This window comes from Vanessa cardui, chromosome 10, assembly GCF_905220365.1.
Source record: "Vanessa cardui chromosome 10, ilVanCard2.1, whole genome shotgun sequence".
NCBI lineage: Eukaryota > Metazoa > Arthropoda > Insecta > Lepidoptera > Nymphalidae > Vanessa > Vanessa cardui.
In genome coordinates, this window is record NC_061132.1 from 2,495,110 (window position 1) to 2,501,109 (window position 6,000).

Consider the following 6,000-nt stretch of genomic DNA (forward strand, 5'->3'; position numbering starts at 1 on the left):
ACACCAAATTTATTTTTCGAAGCTAGGACTAAAGGTGGAATCAGACGGTTTCTTTTTTGTACATTTTCGTGTTTCATTTTGCACCTTTACTCAAAGTGACACCCTAAACACAAAGTGAAACAAAAGTGCCGAATTAATTCATCAGTGAACTGATACAAAGTAGTTGGATCAGTTCATTTGGCGTCTTTCATTCCCTCTCAGAATAAACGAAAAATGAACAGTCTGGACACAGAGTGAACGTTCACTCGGATTTGGCCATTTTGTCTCAAACGCTGCAAAATGGTGTTCAAGTGGTACGAACAAAATACGTTGCTGTTTTAATATTACCAAATGCCATATTTGAAAGAAACTACGGATGAGTGTTCTTTTTACGTCTTACCAGCTGAGCCGTGTGAACATAGAATGAAAGAAAAATTAATCATTCACTCAAAAGAATATTCACTCTAACGAACCGCCTGGTATTACCTTAACGATTGGTAATGTAGATGATATCAAGATGGCCCAACAAGAAAGTCGGAAACTACTGTCTGTGCAACTACCCTCATCTTAGTTTTTATATCCATAAGTACATTCGTTAATGTTGTAATGATTAAATCAAACCAAGATCATCTTATTAAGAATATGGCTCATGAATATTAACATTTTTTGATATTATAAGATTAAAATATACAGAAAGAACACTGCAAATTTAAAGGTGAGAAAATATTTGTATTTAACCTCCCTTAAGCTAGATTTAGCTAATCGTCTGCAAATCAAAATAACTCAGATTCGATTTTAAATTTAAACTTGAATATCTTTTCAACCGACTTCCAAAAGGAGGAGGTTATCAATTCGTCTGTATTTTTTTTTTCTTTTTTTTTATGATTGTTACCTCATAACTTTTCACTGGGTGGACCGATTTTGATAATTCTCGTATTGTTTTTTGATAGATATTCTGTAGGGTTTTATTAGCTGACACCGACTCCAAATATAGCAATAACTATAACTACATTATATAATCGTAAATCGACTTTTAAGTAGTCTAATATTTTTCATTTCATTTAACTTAGGAAGACTCTAAAAAATATGTTGAATACGCAATTATTTTTATTACTTTTTCGTGCATATTTATTTGTTTTAAAATAGTGTTTCGTTTGAAGTCGGTTTTTCTTTTTGTTAAAATTTTTATTTATCATAGTTAAATTTAAGATCAGACTAACACGGACTGAGAGATCTTTATTCGAAAACCCATTTATAGAATCTTGTAGGACTATGGAAACAAGAACATGTGGCATGTTTCGAGCCTGTATAAATTAAATATACCTTGAAGAAAAGGTTAATAATATTGTAAGTAATTTAGTCATGTTTAATTATCATCAAAGAACAATAATAGTCTATAGTATATCATATCAGTACGGGGTAAATAAAAAACGAAAGTAAAGGTCATTATTTTTTGATAAATTTATTTTTTATGATCACATCGATTAAGACGTTTTGATTCAAATCAATCGTACACTTAAATAGCTTATCTAATGCACACAACAAGGCCTCTACAAATGACATGTCTGACATTTGCTTAAGCTGAGGACGCGTGCTCTGCTCCTCGTTTAAGTTTTTAAATTACGAAATTGCAACAACACAATCGTGTACGTGGTGTACACGCCGATGAGAGACAGCACCAGCGACAAGTTGACGGCGAAGATGCGCCAGACGGTGAAGTTCATCGGACAGATTTCGAGGAATTTGATTCCGTCCAAAATTTTATTGCGCAGCGCGTCATCTGGAAACAAAAGTCATAAAAGGTATGAGTAAAAGTATGAAAAGGGATATTTAGCATGTTTTAATCACACAAGCTAGGCTAGACTGCGCTTGAAAATCGATGGATTTACAAATGCAAATAAAGCATTCTATAACCTAGGAGCCACGGAATCATTAAGGTATAAATTTAAAGAAATTGTTGCTTTTCAATATATCTATTCTATGATGTTTTGTATGTACAGAAAAATATTAATGTTTTTATGAGAAAATGTGACCCTCATTACATTAGTACAAGGAATAACACTCATCAATATAAATAACACTCATCATATATTCTACCGCCAAACAGCAATGTGTAGTATTATTGTGCAACGGTTCGAAGTACACCTAAAGGCAAAAAAAGACATCTTACCCGACATTAGTAGCTTATTGACAATGTAAGGAAAAGGTTTTATTTTACACGTTTTATGGAACATTTGCAAGTCTACGAACCTATTTGGAAATGAATATCATAATGCAAAGCAATACAATACAAGTTATTTTTTTTCCTATACCTTTTAACTTCACTTACACGCACGTCGATACTTATAATTGATATATAAAAAAATCAGCATATCTGTAGATGATATCTATTTAAAACAAACTAAAAGATCGTTCAACTTAAGCCCGGCTAGGTTATCCGGTAAAAATAAAAAAATGGATGAAAGGATATTATCATTTATAATATCTATCATATATAAATTATTAATATTTTATAAAAATATACCAAATAAATAAAAATGAATAATCATTCTGCCGGTGTATTAATTACAATGTTTTGTAGATCGGCGTGGGTAAAATGTAAGTAAGCTTCGCCTATTTTGTTATTAGGGTCCACCCAGACACAAATAGATGTTGACATTGAATAATATTGAAGATTGTTTAAACATACTAAATTTTATTTATTTGTTTTATAATAAGTTTAATAATCATCAAGTTTATTCAATGTTATAAAATTTAAAGATTAACCTATAAATAATAACATTCAAATATAATATGCAAATGCAGCCTCGTTCACATGTCTTGAAAAGTAAACACGTTAATATCTCGTTACTTAGAGGCCGGCAACGCACACTACGCCGCGCTGGGGCAGATGTCCACGGGTGGAGTTAGTAACTCTCCATCAGATGAGCCTCCAACGCTTACCCACCCGTTGCATAAAAGGAAAAAGTCAAATCAAACATCAGCAGTTACCTCACGTTATTACTATACTTAACTATAATTGTTTTCAAGTCAATATTAACTGTAAAGGGACGCTTAAAATATCCTTAGTAAACCTATAAATTTCGCTAGATTTGACTTTTTGAGATATAAATCGTTGATAAGAATATTTCGTGCTCCTGGCACAATAACACATTCGTAGTACATCGAAATTAATCATTGTAATTTTTTTAATGTGCAGAACCCTTTTGTTGAAATATAACGTAAAGTATGACTTGTATAAATATTGTAGCTAAACATTAATTCTACAAGAATCGATTCGATTCTTATCACCTTTTGGAAACGAGTCAGTTTATAATGACAAAATAACAGACATCAGTACGCAACGGAACACACGAGTCATGCGCTGAACGAGAACCTGCGTTTTGTCGATACCTACTAATGATATAAATGCAAAGGTGACTGTCTGTTAGATCTTCACGTTTAAACCGTAAAGCCGATTTTGATAAAATTTGGCATGGAAGGCGATTGAATCTTGGGGGCAGACATAAACCTTATATTTTAAATCACCACTCGAGAAGGTAAAATTTGTGGTGTGTTTAAATTAGCAAATTTCAATCAGATAATTTTATATTTCAATCATAGTCATAAAGGCTTTAGTTTATTACAATTATTTGTACCTAACATCAATTCGAGGTGTGAAGATGCAGGATGAAGCATGTAAAGTTCAGGGTGCGTTGGCCGTCGTGTTGCGCCTGTCGCGAGCCCTGGGGCTTGCTCCGCTACGCTTCGCTCACGACCGTGGAGGCTACATAGTTACAGTATCCCGACCAGTCGCTATATACGGTTACATGTTAACATTCTGCACGCGTAAGTTTTGTTCTCGCACTTGACCCGTGTAAGGTGCTTCTAAGTCATAGGTGTTTCTGTGATTGTACAGTGACCCTCATTTTTAAGACTTATTGCACATATTGGGCAAAGCTTAATGTCTTATACTTGTAAAACAACAAATATTAATTAATTAAAAAATGTAATGAAAAATGTTTTCCTCGTTTTAGATATTTGTGAGTTAACATTTGTCTACAAAAATACTGCGCTGTTTTACAAGGATTATTCTTCGTTTCCTGTTGGAAGTTTTATCAAGATAATAGCAACAATATTTGTAACCGGAGTGGGATCCTATGGGAGCATCTACCGCATGAAAAATATAGCAAAACATTCAAATTTACTCTATAAAGTATTTAATATTATAATTTTCCAAAAAAAATTATTTTTTATTAAATAATAACTGTGAAGTAATTTAGTTTATTGCGTGTTAAAAATCCCCGAAAAAGTAAAACGGCGTTCACTAAATAAAAAAAAAGTAAATTTATCATATGTTTAGAGAAAATAAATTCAATTTCAAAATTGACAAATTGACAGGACTTGTACTTTAAGTAGGTACGCTATGACGGGCAGGTCAGCTCGGTGACGCTGAGTTTGTCTGTGAAAACAATGCTGTACTATGGGGTTGAGCTTATTTTGAATTGCAAGTTGTTAACTGACTAACTGTAATCTTGATATATTCTTACACTAATCATCATATATTTCAGATACATTACGATTTAACCGGCAAATCGGATATGAACCGAAACAAAAGTCGATTTGCTGTAATTAATACAACACTCACAATATTATTGATCGCAATACTTGCGACATTTAAATATATCACTTTAAGTGAATCGAGGCGTAAGTTGTTTAAATCGATACATTGAACATGCAATTCCCTAGAGTCGTCACCCAGTATTTAACTTGAATTTAAATTAAAGTTCGCCATTCAAATTCAGTCAGTCACAGCTTTTAATTACACCTTCAAACGACCTCAGTGGCCGAGTAGTGTATACACCCGTTTTCTTGGGTACGCCATTCCGAGGTCCCGGCTTCGATTTCTGGCCGAGTCGATGAAGAAAAAGTTCATTAGATTTCTATGTTGTCTTCGGTCTGGATGTCTGTGGTACCGTCGTTACTTCTATTTTCCATAACACAAGTGCTTTAGCTACTTACATTGTGATCAGAGTAATGTATGTGATGTTGTCCATTATTTATTTATTTATTCTAATGTGATGTACTTCTACCATTAAAAAGTCACACTTCGCACTTGTGTTACGGTTAGATGTGTAACTACAAGCACAACTAACCTAGCAAGCTTAGCTTAGCTGAGCGTTATATTTGTCAAGGTCGGCGACGTTACAAATGATGGCTGATATTCCTTGCAATGCCAAAGTCTGTACGTGGTTTTGACCATTTAGGATCAGGTGGCCCATTTATAAGTCTGCCGGACCTACTTGATAAATCATCATTGTCGGATGAATTTGGAAATCATCATCATTCCGCGTGAGCACTGTTATTCAGCTACTCGTCTTTACCACTAAATGACTTAGTATTTATTTTGTCTGGTGTACTAATTAACGATAATTTTGTTTTTAGTGAAGATGGCAGTTTTCGAAGTTATAATTTATACTGAGTATTACAAAATATATCTACTGCTTATGGAGAATGCGTTTATAAACTTCGATGTATGTTACATACTGCGTACAATGCGTCAGAAGCTCAGCGAATGGGTAGACAAGACTAATTCATGTGAGTGTCATTGATGTCTCTCGCCGTAAATTACTACAATAAGGTTTGAAATGTTTAGTGGAAGTTATATCTTTGCTGGCTACCGAGTATTGTTAGGGTAGTCATCATACAAATCATGTTAAACTTGTTTGGTAGCACACGAAAGACGGACTTGACATCATTTAACCGCCGAGGTGACCTAAAATTTTCTAGAAAAAGTTTTCAGATTATTTATATACCTATCTAGATAGAATGTCGCACTGCGTGGACGTGTGTTGTGCGTGATCTGAGTGATCTGTTTGGCAACTGATGGCTTATTGTCACTATTTTTTGAAGCAATTTCAGCTTTGGCAGTCTAGATAAACAGACTGGATAGACTTCCAGATACACATAATCCAGGAAAAAATACTTAAATAAATAAATATTAATACCGTAATTTTGTTATAGATCATATTTCAGGGGCGA